Source organism: Eumetopias jubatus, unplaced genomic scaffold (assembly GCF_037043125.1).
Source record: "Eumetopias jubatus isolate StellerSeaLion01/CBP00866 unplaced genomic scaffold, mEumJub1_p1.0 scaffold_13, whole genome shotgun sequence".
Classification (NCBI taxonomy): Eukaryota; Metazoa; Chordata; class Mammalia; order Carnivora; family Otariidae; genus Eumetopias; species Eumetopias jubatus.
In genome coordinates this window covers 34,374,622-34,390,928 of record NW_028274819.1, presented here as the reverse complement: position 1 = coordinate 34,390,928, position 16,307 = coordinate 34,374,622, and positions in this window count along the sequence as shown.

Sequence of the window (16,307 nt, the reverse complement as noted above, 5' to 3'; positions counted from 1 at the left end):
AGTAGGTTGCCTTTTTGTTTTGTTGGTTTTCTTTGCAGTGCAAAAGCTTTTCGTTTTGATGTAGTCCCAATAGTGTGTTTTTGCTCTTGTTTCCCTTGACTTAGGAGACATATCTTAAAAAATGTTGCTACGACTGATGCCAGAGAAATTACTACCATATGATTTCACTCATATGTGGAATCTAAGAAACAAAACAAAACAAATGAATAAACAAACAAAAAGTGGAATGAGACCTAGAAATACAGAGAACAAACTGATGGTTGCCAGAGGAGAGAGGAGTGGGAAGATGGGCAAAATGCATAAAGGGAAGTGGGAGATACAGGCTTCCAATGATGGAATGAGTAAGTCATGGGAATAAAAAGCACAGCATAAGAAGTATAGTCAATGATATTGTAATAGCATTGTATGGTAACAGATGTTAGCTACACCTGTGGTGAGCAAAGCATACGTACAGAGATGTTGAATCACCAAGTTGTGCACTTGAAACTCATATAAACTGTGTGTCAACTATACTCAAATTAAAAAAATAAATTAAAAACACAAAAATTTAAAAATGGGAGCAAAAAGATAAAAATGTCACCTAGAGTAAAGGTTTTTGTTAAATTTAACATGAGAGCAAAAGGAATTTACAATTTCCATTTAATATCTTCTTAAGATTTGTGGATTAATCAGGAGTGAGTAATTTATCCTCTACTTTGACTTTGATTTCTACACTTTGTTAGATTATTTTCTAGCTCCAGCTGATTGGCACATTGATCCAAAAACACTTCCATGGATTAAACAGCTATTCCCCCAAATAAGTGGTATTTACATAATGTAAGTGCACTAAAGGGTTATGCAATTACCCCAGAAATACGGAGAAACAGTAATGATAAATACCTAAATGCACATCTGGGGAAGCAGACCTCCTACTCATGTGAGTAACCCTACTAAGTCCCTTCTCCCCCGGTCCCCAATTTCTTTGTCTAACACAAGAAGCAACAGATCCCCATGCCTCCTTGTCCTTACACTGAAAAAGGATATTCAATAATATTAGACTTTTCAGTCACAGAGAACTGCCCTGGGAATACTCATCAGCCCTCCTGCCACCACTGCCACCACCACCATCTTTTAAATATAAATTAAATGTAAGGGGCACCTGGGTGGTTCAGTCATTAAGCATCTGCCTTCGGCTCAGGTCCTGGTATTGAGTCCTGCATCGGGCTCCCTGCTCGGCGGGAAGCCTGCTTCTCCCTCTCCAGCTCCCCCTGCTTGTGTTCCCTCTCTCCCAGTCTCTGTCAAATAAATAAATAAAATCTTTTAAAAAATAAATTAATTAAATGTAAGACTAAACTGCCTTTGATGGTGTCTTTTTCTGCCAAGGGCTGGCTTCTTTACAAGATTTCCACTCTAAATGGATTTTAGTCCTGCTAACATCTCATGAGGTATTCTCTCTCTCTATGGAGGTGGGGGAGAAACTAACACATTAAGAGCCATACTACTAAAGATGGTGGAGGCGGTATTCAAACTTGTGTCTGTCTAACTTTGATTCCCTGAAAATCTGGAGTGTATAGCAGGACAATTGGGATCCCATCCCACCTGCCTATGTTCTGCCTCAAAAATCAATCCCAAAATTTCAGAACATATGTTTACTCATACATAGGAGGACCTGTCTTCCCCAGTTCTGCAAGAATTTATTATATGTGACAATTCAACAAATTTAGGACTGGAAGAAAGGTACTTAGACACAGATAGCAAAATGAGCCGGGGTAGATCTATTCCACATTTCTCAGGTGTGTTAGCCTCAATGTAAGAATCAAGCTGTGCAGGAGGCGTTTTCTCAGCCAGAACAGGAAATAAACTTCAGGGAACATTTCCCACTTGTTCAGAGTATTCTTTCAGCGATTACCTTTTGCTTTATACTGCAAGTGAGAGGGAGGCATATTTACTTATGATAAATGAAAATTATATTCTGGGCTGGATAATCTGTGGAAATTTGTTACTCAGATGTTATATTATTTATCAGGTATGTTATCTTTCCAGGAATTACTATTGATGGGATAAGGGATAATTTAAGTGGAAAGTCTATAATTTCTTTAACTTCTTATGCCAAAATCCCTTTCTCACTTTCTTTTCACGTCTCACCCTTATTTTGCTAGTCTCTTGATTTATGTTTTCTTGCAAACATTGCAATCTATTACATTGTAAAGTAACTATCCACGTTATGTTATGTACTCAGAATTATTGTCTTTTAAAAATGGGTATTCAGGAGAAATGTAACCTGTTTTTTTCTTTGACTACCTTTTAAATGGTAGTTTTTAAACTTTACTCTCTCAGTTTTAGTCTACCTTTTAAACATGTTAAGCCTAGTTAGTAAGGCAACTTTATCAGAAGAGCTTTTGGAATCACAGAAAAACTCAACATGCCCTAGGAATTTTGTACACTATTCCTAGAGATCTTTCAAATATCTGGTATCCTGTCATGATGTGTCATTCATTTGAACAGATATAATAATGCTACATGTGTAAATATCAAGTGAATCCTTTAAAAAAAGAACTCTGACAAGCAGTTCATAATTACCAAATGCAAGATAAGGTTACATGTAATCCACATTTGGTGCTAAAATCTGAAGAGTTAAATGAATGCAAAATTACCAGCTAACATAAGAAAGGCAGATAATAAATGCAGTTAAAATGTCACCTTTGAGAGTAATGTGTATAAATGTACATGTCAAAGAAATGTATATAAATGTATAGAGACATTATTTTTAGACTAACAAATTGTAAAAATTATAATGATAGTACCCATTGCTAGCAAGATGCAGTAAAACTGGGGCATAACTATACTACTTTTTGCATTATAAAGTGGTAAAAACTTTTAAAAAAAAAAACAAGGTAATATGTAGCCATAGTTCTAATTACTTCATATTTTGTCCTCAGGGAATTTGTTCAACAATTACAGCTCAACAGAATGGGAAAGTCTAAGCAAAGAAATGTTCACTTGTGTATCATTTATTTTTAAAAAGATAAAGTTTATGAAAAGTTGAATTATATAATAGTATTGAAATCATACATTAATACAACTGGTATTACATATCTATTGAGTTATAATTACTATAAAGAGTGAAGAGAACCATGAGGGAGAAGTTTTTATAAGGTTATATGAAATCATAAAATAAAGTTATATTTATATGATTATTATAATTGTGTGTGTATGTGTGCATACATATATGCATATTTTTTATCTTACCTTCCCCATCAAAAAAATGGAGAAAAACATGATTTGCTTCATAACTGTTATAAAGATTAAATGTGATGATGAAAAGAAAGTGCTCAGAGCAGTTTCTAACTCACAGTAAGCCTTGTATAGATGCAGTCTATTATTTTTGTTTGTTATAAACTGACAAAAGCCAATCTGAACTTTACCACTGTGGTTTTTTTGGGTAGATAGGGCAGATAGCCTCGAAAACCATATTAGTTATGTGACAGATATTAAAATTTTAATTTAATTAATTTTAGCTCATTTACATTTAAATAGTCACATGTAGTTAGTCTCTATCAAACTGGATTGCATAGCTCTGCACAGTGGTGGGACACAGAACCAAAACTGAATCCTAGGTTAAAAGCTCCACTTAGGAGGACTTGCTGCTAAACTCACTAGATTTGGGGCGTCTGGGTGGCTCAGTTGTTAAGCGTCTGCCTTTAGTTCAGGTCATGATCCCAGGGTCCTGGGATCGAGTCGCATCGGGCTCCCTGCTCGGCAGGAAGCCTGCTTGTTTTCCTGCTCTCGCTATCTCTCTCTGTCAAATAAATAAAATGTTTAAAAATAAAATAAAATAAACTCACTAGATTTATTTTTCTAAGATTTTATTTATTTATTTGTCAGAGAGAGAGAGAGAGAGCACAAGCAGGGGGAGCGGCAGGCCAGAGGGAGAAGCAGGCTCCTGCTGAGCAAGGAGGCTGACGCGGACTCAATCCCAGGACCCTGGGGTCACGACCTGAGCTGAAGGCAGATGCTTAACCGACTGAGCCACCCAGGTGTCCCTCACTAGATTTTTATATTCTTAATAATATCAAAGTGCAATATTTCTAATTAATCCCTATATGTTAATACATGTATTTCATCAATGCAAAAATATTTATCATCATTAGGAAGTATTTAATTTGTAATATTCAATATTAATAAAATATGGGACTTACTTTGATAAAGATGAGTAACTTTTTCTAATGTTATGTAAAGAAAAATAGTATTTAAAAATATTTTTTAATATGCATTAGAATAAATTAAACAGAAAGTGCCAAACAAGGAATAACATTTCCAACTCTGTTTTTGAATTTGTAAAGTGTGGCTTTAGTTAGTGCAACTTCAAAGCAGAGATATAATATCAAGCAGACAGTCAACCATTTTGTAACATTTAGTGGAAAGCAGTTCTGCTTTCTCAGTTTAAGAAAATAAGGGCAATCAAACTGGAAAGAGGATTCAATAAAGTTTACTGGGTCTCACCACCTCATTAGCTTTCACACAATCTCACAATTCATAAAATGTGCCCCTGCTCAGCAATTCTGGAAAATAGGAAGCTAAACTCATTTTTTTTCAAATATAATACGTAATTACAATTATATGTATGTTTAGAATGTATACCTTCTTTTCTCCAAATCAAAATAATTTGGAGCAGTTTACAAGTATAACAAAATGCAAGACAGGGCAACTAGGGATAAAGGTCCACAGAAATGCTTGAAATTGAAATTGAGCTCAAGGGTCAGGAGAAACAGCTAAGCAGATAGAGGCATACTTCAGAGATAATGCAAGTTCTGTTTCAGACCACCCCAATAAAGCAACTATTGCAATTATGCTGTCAAATGAATTTTCTGATTTCCCAGTGCATATAAAAGTTACGTTTACAAAGTAGTGTCATCTATTAAGTGTGCAATAGTATTATGTCTAAGAAACAATATAAACATCTTAATTTAAAAATACTTCATTGCTAAAAAATGCTAACCGTGATCTGAACTAATTAATATATTCAGCAAGTTGTAATCTTTTTGCGGGTGGAGGGTCTTGCCTTGATGTTGATGGCTGCTGACTGATCAGGATGGTGGTTGCTGAAGGTCTGGATGGTTGTAGCAATTCCTTAAAATAACAAAACAGTGAAACTTACCACATTGATCAACTCTTCCTTTAATGAATGATTTCCCTGTAGAATGTGATGTTGTTTAATAGCATTTTACCCACCACAGAATTTCTTTCAAAATTGGAGTGAACCCTCTCAAACCCTACCACTGCTTTATCAGTTATGTTTATGTCACATTCTAAATCCTTTGTTGTCATTGCAACAATTTTCATGGCATCTTCACCAGGAGTAGATTCCATCCAAAGGAACCACTCTCTTTGCACAACCATAAGAAGCAACTCCTCATCCATTCAGGTTTTATCATGAGATTTCAACAATCCTCACATCTTCACCCTCCACTTCTAATTCTAGTTCTTTTGCTATTTCCACCACATCAGAAGTAACTTCCTCCAAAGAAGTGTTGAATTCCTCAAAGTTGTCCATAAGGCTTAGGCTTAACTTCCAAACTCCTCTGTTAGTGTTGATATTTTGACCTCATCCCATGAATCCTGAAAGTTCTTAATGGCATCTAAAATGGTGAATCTTTTCCAGAAAGTTTTTAATTAATTTTTCTGAGATCCATCAGAGAAATCACTATATCTGGCAGCTACAGCCTTATGAAATGTATTTCTTAAATAATAAGGCTTGAAAGGTGAAATTACTCCTTGATCTGTGGGCTGTAGAATGAATGTTGTATTAGCAGGCATGAAAGTAATATTAATATCACTGGACATCTCCATCAGAGTTCTTGGGTAACCAGGTGCATTGTCAATGAACAGAAATACTTTCAAAGAAATCTTTTTTTCTGAACAGTAGGTCTCAGCAGTGGGCTTAAAATACTCAGAAACTCATTTTGTAAGCAGATGTGCTGTCATCCGGGCTTATTAGTTGGCCTAATTTCAATTAATATTGTTGTGTCTCAGGCAATGGGAAGTCCCAAGGAGAGGAAGAGAGAGGGGAACAGCTGGTCAATGGTGCAAACAGGACACACACATTTATCTGTTAAGTTTCCCATTTTACATGAGCTCAGTTCATGGTGTCCCAAAACAATTACAATACTAACATCAAAAATCACTGATCACAGATCACTGTAACAAATATAATAATAATGAAAAAGTTCAAAATCTTGTGAGAAGTACCAAAATGTGACAAAGAGATCAGGGTGCCAATGATGTTGGCAAATGCTATTGGAAAAATGACCCTGATAGACCTATTCGATGCAGGGTTGCCGCAAAACTTCACTTTATAAAAAATGCAGTATCTGTGAAGTGCAATAAAACAAAGTACAATAAAATGAGGTATGTCTGTAGACCTTCTTCCAGGGGAAACTCATGATTACAGTTTAGCACCTCATTTCCTGGATGCTAAATAAAAAGGGTAGACTGTAGTATTTTGTTTGTACTATTGAACTAATTTTGTCTGAGTAATGTTGGATAGAAAAAAAGCCAAAATTATTTAGGGCATGGTTCAGCATGGAAGATGTGGACTACCACCCAGTAATCCTTAAACTCACCTATCATTCACAGACTGGTTGAAATTCCTCCCAATTTGTAAGGCTTCGTAAATAGGAAATTATCACAATCATGTACTGAGCACTTACTCTGTATCAGCCCTTTGAGGGGGTGGCTGAGTATTATATGCATTGTATACTACATAACCCTAGGGGGCACCATTTTCTTGGTGGTCATTGGAATTATTTATTCTAACAATTTACTAGTAAAGTGTATTGAGAAAGAGTCTTCTTCAAAACCATATGAAGTTATCACTTAAACCACCAGTTCTCAGAGCTGCCCTTAAATATTACATACATTATCAAAATATTCTTATAATAAAGAAATATTAACTTAATTTTTCAGATTAAGGAACTGAAGCTAAGAAAAATAGGTATTTGCTCAAGATCAAATAGTTGGTTACTTGACAGAACTAGGATTTAAAACCAGGACATGGTAATTCTGAAGCTAATACTTTCAACCACAGTTCCAAATTAAAACGCTGAATATGGAGGGGTTTCAGACAAAAACATTTAATGTGAATAAAAGGTCTAGAATTATATTTAGAATATATCTGGTAGCATTTACCAAGTTACTTAGTATATAGAGAAGTTGAGAGGAGCATCTGCCATATTGATAGATGGTAGTTTGTCATTCATAGAACACAGAATATCCACCAACAAGCCAGGGCTCTCTCTCTGGAGAAATAGATTGTTTTATGTAAATTATTCTGAAGACATCATATTCTCAGAAGAAGACAATATGTGAATGCACTTCCTGTTTACTTGTCCAATATGATTATTTGTTCCTAACCTATGGACACAAATTAATCCAAAAGGGCTTTTGATAAACGTAATAATCACAGTCATTACAAGAAATAATTTTCTTAATATATATAGTACATATATATATATAGTGTTCAACGATTCATTTTCTTTAAAGATTTTATTTTTTTATTTGACAGAGAGACAGAGAACAAGCAGGGGGAGTGGGACAGGGAGAATCAGGCTCCCACTGAGCAGGGAACCCCATGTGGGGCTCGATCCCAGGACCTTGGGATCCAGGACCTGAGATGAAGGCAGACATTTAACCGGCTGAGCCACCCAAGTGCCCCCAAGAACATGTATTTTTAAATAGCAGCTCTTTAAAGAATATTGCTCTGCCTGGCATTTATTAATTTTGACCAAAATATCTCTACTTCACACATCAGCCCTAGCCAAACATCCCTTTGATCATATACTTTTTCTTTCATCCTGGGCTTCTAGGGAACAACATTCTAGAAAGGTGGGTAGGGTTCTGAATTCACTGGCAGTTTTAATACAATACACCCAACCGCACAGACCCATTATAATACTAGCTCTCTTCCCTTTCTCTCCTTCTTCAGTGTATACTTTGCAGTTCCCTTTTTGGCCCAGGCCTGAAAAAATAAATTTATCTGTTTTTCCACCTAGACGTGCTTATCCCCAAAAGCTAATGATTTGTGCAAAACCCTTAACTCCACACCTCACAGCCATCTGTTGTCCACACTTTACTGCCTTAACAGCACATCATTCAGATCCTGGTGTCCAGTGGTCTTGGGATGCCTAAGCTCAGTTCTCAGGAATAGGCCACCATCTTTTGGCTCCCCTAAGATGATCATGCTATTGACTTTTTCTCAGATCGGTGCCCTTCTTTCTCATGGTCTAGCCCAAGCCACTATCATCTTACCATCTTTCAAGTCCCTTGGGCCTTCAGAGAGTATCATAAAAGAACCTACCATATTCATTATTTTTTTCAATTATTTTTGTAAATTCCTATGAGCTTTCACACTAATCTCTTCTCTTGCTGGAATTCTATCCTCTCCCTAAAGTAGCAGTCAAAACTCATTCAGCATCTGCAAATGGTTTATCCTACAAAGATAAATGCCACTGGTTTCCTTGCTTACCCATATACTGTTACTACAGGAGGGCAGGATGGACTTCAGTGTCTGTAGCCTCTCAGGGATGGGAGGGGAGCATTGGTGGAGCTGGTGAGGTTTGGGAAAGAGGGTCAACGTCTTGTTTGTTTTTGTGTGTGTGTATGTGTTGTTGTTTTTCTTCTAGAGAGGGAGGGAGAAAGGGGTAGGAGGGGCAGAGGGAAAGGGAGAGAGAAAATCTTAAATAGGCTTCATGACCAGTGTGGAGCCTGATGTGGGGCTCAATCTCATGACCCTGCAATCATGACCTGAGCTGAAATCAAGGGTTGGACGCTTAACCAATTGAGCCACCCAGGTGCCCCTAGACAGTCAAGTTTGAAGGAAAGCATGCTGAATCATTCTAGCTGTGCCTTGCCTTTTCATTGATCAGCTAAAATAGTACCACACCAAAATGATTAATTCAGTTTTAAAATCCAACACTACTCCAACATCAAGCATATTTGAGAAATCCCGGTCTTCTTTTTGAGGGAATTTTGACTTCATATGAATACAAATACTGACCATACTGTGTCTTGCCCTAGCTACTTCATATAAGTTTTTGTTTATTTGAAACTGGAGATAAGCAGACTTTGATATTTCAAGGTTAAGCATAGTTTAATGGCCTATTAAAACATTTTCATATAAAACCACATTTGTTTTTTTACCTTTGTGGACAATCATATTTAATTAGCTTTGTATTTTAGGACATAAATATATTTCAAACATAATTTTTGCCAATCCTTTGGGTTGATCTCTTAATATACTGCATTTTCCAACTAATTTCCACTTCCTCAGATAAAGTATTAGTGATAAAAATAATAACACATACATCATATTCTCAATATGGAATTCTTGTCACCTGGAATTCTTTACCTCTTCCCCTCCCCCTCCCCTTCCTCTTCCCTTACCTTTCCCTTCTCCTTCCTTCCTTCCTTTCTTCCTTCCTTCCTTCCTTCCCTCCTGTCACATTTGCATCACCTCGTCATATATTGTCTATAGTTAGATGAACAGATTAGGAAGCTGAGGGTCAAAAGAAAGGAAATAGGAATTTATGCTGTTAATAAACAGTTGCATAGAGATATGGAAATAACCCGCTTCCTGAAGCCTATCTTTCAGTTATTGAATACTCATCATGTCTTCTCAAGCCACTCACATTATATTTACAATAACAATGAAGGAAATTGTGTTCTGTAATACTTTAATAGTAATGTGCTCATCAGTAACTCTGGACCCTACAAACCAAAGATATCATTATATTCTGTGGTTGTCCCAACACATAATACCATCAAACCTAAAGACCAGGTATGGAAGGAGTAAATGGATTCCCTAGTTAAATAGAGCATCATTTTATCTTTTTCCTTGAAATTATTAATAATTTTTCCCCGAGAACACAGTTTTTATTGATTTTCCTATTTACCAGTCATATAAAAAATAATTTATCAGTACAGTTCTGATGTATGGGATTCTTCATGGTTAGTGCTGCTTTTTATCATCTATCTAGAAAAAGCTTACATGGTACATACTGTCTTCCTGTCTGCCTATGTTCTTTCTTCTCTCTCTGTTGGTCTCTCCCTGTCTCTCTAGCAAGTGGCAAAGTGGAGGATCCCATGTGTTTTATGGCAACTCTTTTTTGAAATTAGGGTAGACTGGATGCAAATCCTAGATTTGGCAGTAAGCTTCATAACACTGACTGCATTAGGTTTTGATATGTTTTTATAACAAATTACCACAAACCTAATTCTCTGCTTAAGGTCTCATGAAGCTGAAATTAAGGTGTCAGCCAAAGCTGAGGTTTCATCTGAGACTAGGGGTCCACTTCCAAGCTCATGTGATAGTGAGAAGGATCAATTTTCTTGCAGCTACAGAATTTATGGAGGCTGCTTCTTCGAGAAAGGAATCTCTCTGACCTTTAGACCTTGAATTGAGAACTCACCTGATTAGGTCAGGGCCACCAGATAATATTATATTTTATTATCGAAACAGATTATGGATCTTAATTCCATCTGCAATATTACATTTTACCATATAGCATAACATAATCCAAGAGCAATATTTTCTCATATTCAAAGGTCTCACCTGCACTAAAAGGGAGGACATTATTTAATGTTGTGGATCTTTGGGAATTATATTAGAATTCTGCTTACTATTCTAAGTAAACTTGATAATTACTATGATTTTAGCTTCCTGACTTAATATCAAAGGTTACTGAAAGAACTGAGTACTGTAATTCACACAAACCACCCTGTATATTGCTTCATTATCTGCAATAATGATCTATTACTTGAAAATAATAATTTTCAAACCTACTAACTCCACTGTAGACTTATAAATGTCAAACTAGAGGCAAAAGGACTTTAAGAATTTGAGTGTGTGAGTTTGTGTATCCCCTCTTCTTGACAAGAAGCCTCAGGTTTAGGTCTAAGTAAGTAACTCAGTGGAACTAAGAAGAATTAGTAAGAAAAAAGTAAAAATATACTGGGTAATATCACTAATAATATGAATCAAAACCAACATTTTGTAAAACAGTAAAAGAAAAAAATGGTGAGATTGAAAAAATATATACTGCTGAATTTATATTTTTTTGGACATTTGTATTAGGGTTCACTCAAAGGAGAATCACCATAAACATTGTGGGAATAATGGAATTATAAGAGAATTAGATCTTATACACAATGGGAGTTGATTAGGGAAGTGAGGGTCTGGAATAGAAAATTCTAGGATTATAGAAAGAGACCTTAATCTATCCATCTAAAGCCCTGGCTTGAGAGAACAAGGACATTAGAAGAAGAAAAGTGAATCAACGGATTAAATAAAATCACAACAGAAGAGTTTGTATTTAAGTCTGTGGGAAGCTGTTCCTTCTGCGAAGGTGCTGCCTCTGTTGGTCTGTAGCCAAGCACTTGGTGATACACCTGGGCCTGCCATTTCTGAAGATGGGAAGATTAGTTAAATATAAAGTCAGAAAGCATGAGTTCAAATGGGGCCCAATGAGCATTTCTGTGATTGTCGATCTTGTATCTAACAGCAGTGACCTTCCAAGTGTAATGCTTCTGTTTCATTTCTGCCTTCAAAATTCTGTGGAAGTTTCTTTTTTGGCCAACCTAACTTGGAACCATAGGCAAAGTTGATACCAGGAACATAGTTCCCAGTTTCACAAAGTGACATTGTGCAATCCATCAAAACATCAGCTTAACAGAAATTAATCATGAACAAATTCAACTCTAACCATAAGTTCAATAAACCAATAAGTTATGGCTAACTGTTTATAAAGTCTATGATATGGATGGATTATGGATATAATTTTCATATATGAATTTCTTTTTTTCTCATTTAATTAAGGAGGGCATGTGAAAAACAAATATTTATTGAATCTTACCATAGATAGGTTGATATAGTAGGAGAACTGCATAGATTGTCTCCCTCAAATCTAAAAACAAACTTTCACAATTCAATATTAACATACCTTTTTAAAAGATGTCCAAACCGAGCCTAAGAGTCACATACAAACTTTGATTTATTTAATATTGTTTGTTGCAAGATAAGAAAGAAAAACAGATTTGAGAACATTGTATACCAATAGCTTACAATGAATCTTCCTTACTGAAATAAAGACAACAATAGAAATAGAATTATTGTAAAACTTATCTGTTATGTAGTTCAATGCTCTTATGTAAAGTCCTCATATAATGCACTCTCCAATGGATATAAATGCAAATATCATGACAACAAAATGTTCTGAATTTGTAAGCTGCTTTTGACCTTTAGAGACTGATGATCTTAGATAAGTTACATAAACCTTTATAAATCCCTATTTCCTTGTCTGTACAAAAAGGATAATGATGTCACACGTCTCACATTTGTTGAGAGAATTAAATGAGTGTAATAATTTCTCACGATATCCAGGCAATATTAAATACTCAAATAATGTTAGCCACTACAAGTGAAATGAAAATATTAAAATTTTGTCCATCCATCCATCCATCCTTGACTGCCAAGTAGTTCAGCAAAGATAAATGTAATGTCAAACTACAGCTATCATTAATCCAGAAGATTTTGGAATAAAATACTCACATATCCTGTTGCCATTGTGTTTTATTTCTATCCCCTCAGTACTACTTCACATATCTTTTATGATAAACTCCCTCAGAAAGTTTTGGGAAGAAGAGTGGCAATAAATCAATAGTTAAAGAAATACCATTAGCCTTGTCTTTCATAGGCAATAATTTTGCCCATGACATTGCCCATTGACATTGCTACTATTTTTAATTTGGAATATTTACTATGGTTGGGATATTACCTTGCAATCAAAATGTTAGAAGCCTTCATAACTCTCTGAACCAGATAAAACCCAATGATGCATTTCTCATAATGGCAAGGGCAGATTTTTTTTGTGAATGTCTCACAAAGCTGAGCTTAGTAATAATTCACCTGCCTTCTGAGAACTGCTCTAAGCAGCCTGTGCATATGAAAACTTGAATTGTAAGCCATTTGGAGGAATGTAAAAAGTTAGCAATGCATGCAATGGTGTCAGTGGCTCCTTAAGAAAATTCAACTAAACCAGTAAGAAAACCCAGATGATATACTAGTGATGGAGAGAATTGTTTTTCATTAAATTTAATATCAGACAAGACTGACTTTATTCATAATCATTAAATAGACTTATTTCCTATAGTTTTCTATTAACATATGTACCGGGACTCCTCACCTTTTAAGGAAGCAACAGGATGGAAAAACTAGTAATACCATTTCATGGTTCAGTGCTACAAAACTGCTGCACCTAATAGAGTATTGACTGAGGCAAGCAGATACACAGACAAACAGCTGAGAACAGTCCCAGGACACCTAAGAATTTAAGTGGCATTACATTTTAGAGTTTGGCGAAGTGTGCATACAATTCCCCTAAGAGTTGCTGTCACACTATTTCAAGCTGTTCCCTTAGAATGAAAATGCTGACAAACACCGAGAAGGCAATCAAGAGCTCCTGGGAACAGAAGTTCCTCTGGCCTTAACAGAGTCAACACAGTACCAAGTGACTCTTTTGGTAAGATTATTTTCTTCCTGTAATGTATGAATGAAACATATCCTTCTAACTGCTTTCTATGGCAGATGCTCTAAGTAACTTCTGTATAAAATGAAAATAAGAAAGGGTAATCTAAAGTGTATATCCAACAATTAAGCAAGCTAAAATTTATTAATGTCAGCTTTTGATAGGTTCTCAAAAATAGTCATTATTATTATTTCAGCTGAGTTTCTATTAAGACTCTTCTAAATCATAAGAGCAGGGTCATTCATTTTTTTCCAACAGTGACTACATGCAAACCAAGGAGCGTTCTGGAGACAAATTAGGCAATTGGTAGAAGAAAGCAGAACAGAGTGTACCTTTCCTTATGTAACGAATTTTCAAAAACTGATATTATAGAAACATAAAATAAGACTCAGAGATTCCAAAATTATTTTTCCTGAGTCAAAGCTGAGCAAATTTAAGAACCATAACTGGAATACCTTCTGATGACCAATTATTATATTGCATATTCAAATATTGATAATGACAGAGTTTTTAGCTATTGTTTTCATGTACTTTATTAAAACCTTAAAACTGTATTCAATACAGCCCTAATTTTAAATTAATATATTAATCCTTAAAAAAATTGTATAGCTCAACTTTCCTTGTGTTTATGTTCCTCAACATTTGAGATCACATTTTTCCTTATATTTACACAAAAAAAGATGGGGAGAACTCTTTTCACATTTGATGGTAATTCCAAGTGTCTACCAAGATTTCTGTAAATTTTCGAAAAGGATCCATTGGACAAATCTCACTGCAATTCCATATTCTTTTTGAATCTGAGGAATTATTTTTTCTCTCAACTACTCTGCATGTTTTCTTCTATCTTATTAATGCAAATGTGTTGTCTTAAAAAAAAGATTTTATTTATTTATTTGACAGAGAGAGAGCACAAGCAGTGGGAGCAGAGGTAGAGGGAGAGGGAGAAGCAGGCTCCCCACCAAGCAGGGAGTTCAATGCGGGGCTCAATCCCAGGATCCTGGGATCATGATCTGAGCCGAAGGCAGACGCTTAACCGACTGAGCCACCCAGATGCCCCAACGTGGTGTCTTTTAATCCCCATAGCTCATCAACTTAATAGAATTGTGGGTAGCATATTTTACTGAAGGTTTGAAATCATGATGGGATTTGGATATAACATTATTAAATCATTTGCAGAGCATATATCAGTAAAAATTTGTAGAGGTATATATACAAACACACATGAGCATGTGTATGTGTGTTCATCCCAAAGACAGAATTGTCTTAGACTCCTGCCAAGACAATTTCTCACTTGTCAACTTTCTCCAATATATCTCCTAGGACTCCCTTATTACTGTGATTGTGATCCCCTCCTTTCTTACCCTACCCTACAATGGTGTAATGAAGTACATGCTAGCATGCAAGTTAGTTCATGTGATTCCTATTAAAAAAGTTTTAATGTTCCTTGTTGCCTTCAGAATAATCTCTATCTTGCCTAACATACAAGGTGATATTGAATGGTAGCCCTGCTTATGGTAACTATTTCAATTCCAATAATTGTCATATCAAAATTAACTTTCTTTTGGTTAATACTTTTATTTGAAACTAAAAACATAAAAAAACCCTCTTATGAGTCACATTATACATTTAACACAGAATTTTTTAAGTTAAGTGCATCAAAATTTCTCTGCAGTCACTTAGGTCTTGGGCTGTGCCTGCCTTGGACCACAACAGAGGCAGATGCAGGGCTTGGCCACAGTAAAATGTCCAGATTCCAAAAGGAATATTTCATTATAGCAATTTAATTAACAGATTTCTATAGTTCAGCAGAATTCTTCTTTTAGTACCAAGGAGCAAAGTGACCCACAGTAATAAATAAGTTGCTACAGTTAATTGCTAAAAGTTAAACAGGATGAGAACAGCTGTTCATAAAGTAATATATAATAATAAGGAAATATAACAATAGTTAAATATGTCAAATTGGTTATGAAATGAAGACTTAAATATATAAAACTATAACAAAAATTATAATTAGTTATATAAAACAAATGACAATCATAATCAATAGCAATATGTAGGTTCATTTTAATAAATGGCATCCCATATTTTATGTTCATGATGTTTTATTAGAGTAGAAATTGCATGTAGTCTAGCTAGGAGCACACAGAAAGCACATGTTATATGTGGGTTGGAGTAGTTCATATGGCTTTTGCAGTAAAGTAGAATCCAAAAACGACCCAGTTTTATTGTGTCATGTATATCAAATGACAACGCAACTAGTAATTATATTTCTTCAATGCTTCAATAATAGGAGAGTTCATTTTTAAGGTCATCTCAATCACCAAAAGGGAATATCCTTTCATTTTTGTTAACATTTTTATTACGGTGGTTATTTTATATTCAATATATTGTACACAAAGTAAGTATAAAATTGAATGTCTTGACACATGTATATGTCCATGAATCTATCACCACAATCGAGAAAATGAGCATACGTGTCATTCCAGAAGTTTCCCTGTGCCCTTGGTAATCCCTTCATTCTGCCCCTACCTAGACTCCCAGCTCCACGTTCTCAAATCAGGGAGTCCACTGATCCATCATTGCTTCCATTTCGTAAACACTGACTCAGAAACTTTTTCAAGACAGAAATATGGAAACATTTTAGAGATTTCCTTATTTGTTTTGCATCTCTTAGGGATCATTGTTCTTCATTGTCTGGTGCCTAGTATCTTGAAAATTATTTTTTTCACTTATTTCGTCTGTTTTGTT